Raw genomic sequence first — 1699 nt, 5'->3', positions numbered from 1 at the left:
CTGGATGAATGCCCAGCACCCACATGCTAGCTAATGAAATCAGAAAAGAGCTAGAAATATTGAAGACTACTAAGGCTGAAATGAAGAAGGAAGTGAAGGACTCAGTAAGCCAATTAGAAATGACAGGAGAAAGCTGCACCAATAGGATGAATGAAATGGAAAACAGACTATCAAAACAGGAAGATAAAGTGGACGAACTAGACCACTCAAGCAAAGATTATGAAAAATTTAAGAAATCACAAGAATGGAATATGCAGGAATTGTGTGACATCATAAAAAGACCAAACTTATAAATCATAGGCATAGAGGAAGGAGAAGAATCTCAAGATAATGGCATGGGCCAGATCTTTAAGAGAATCATGGAAGAAAATTTCCCAAAATTAAATAAAGACATGCCTATACAAATACAAGAAGCATATAGAACACCAAACAGACAGGACCAGAAAAGAAACTCTTCATGGCACATCACAGTAACATTAAATGTACAAAACAAAGAGACAATACTGAAAGCTGCAAAAGAGAAACAACAAGTCACATATAAAGGAAAACCCATTAGGATTACAGCTGACTTTTCAGTACAAACTATGAAAGCCAGAAGAGCCTGGACCAAAGTATTCCCAGTGTTAAATGACCACAGATGCCAACCCAGATTACTATACCCAGCCAAAATGTCTATTACAGTCGAAGGGGAAATAAAAATCTTCCATGACATAAATGGGCTGAAGGAATTCACATCCACAAAACCAGTCCTTCAGAGAGTTCTGGAAGCAATACAAAGAGCTAAAGAAAGGAATGACTATACTCAAGGGGTTGTGGAAAGAAATTCAATGAAGGTATAACTGAGGAAAAGTACAGCTATATCAAGAATGTAAACAGAAATAAAAATAACAGGATTCAATGCATATCTTTCATTAATAACTTTAAATATTAACAGACTGAACTCCCCAGTCAAAAGACACAAACTAGGTGAATTGATTAAGAAACAAAACCCAACTTTTTGTTGTCTTCAAGAAACTCATCTCACTTTCAAGGACAGACACTATCTTAAGGTGAAAGGATGGAAAAAATATACCAAGCAAATGGTACTAAGAAAAAATCAGGCATTGCAATTCTAATATCTGACAAAATAGACTTTAAACTGAAACTAACCAGAAAAGACAAAGAGGGCTATTTCATTTTGATCAAAGGAACAATCAATCAAGAAGATATTACAATCATGAACATAACTCTGGTGCACCCAACTTCATAAAACAATACTACAGGACTTTAAGATCCAGATTAATCCCAATTTATTAATAGTAGGGGATTTCAATACCCCACTGTCTCCATTAGATAGGTCGATAGGGCAGGGAGTTAACAATATTAAACAATACCTAATATATCAAATGGACTTAACAGACATCTACTTATTACTCCACACAAGCACCCAAGGACATACTTTCTACTCAACACCCCATGGAACCTTCTCCAAAATCGACCATATACTTGGCACAAAACAAACCTCAACAAATACAAAAATATTGAAATAATTCCATGTATTCTATCAGACTACAATGCAATAAAGCTCAAAATCAAAACTGGAAGAAGCCCTAGTCACTACATGAACTCATGGTGATTGAACAACATATTCCTAAACAATGAGTGGGTCAAAGGAGAAATTAATAAAGAAATAAAAGAATTTCTGGAATTCAATTTTTGA

Source organism: Nannospalax galili, unplaced genomic scaffold, assembly GCF_000622305.1.
Source record: "Nannospalax galili isolate Female #2095 unplaced genomic scaffold, S.galili_v1.0 scaffold261, whole genome shotgun sequence".
Taxonomy (NCBI): Eukaryota; Metazoa; Chordata; class Mammalia; order Rodentia; family Spalacidae; genus Nannospalax; species Nannospalax galili.
The sequence above is the reverse complement of the archived record's forward strand: the minus strand, read 5'-3'. Positions refer to the sequence as shown.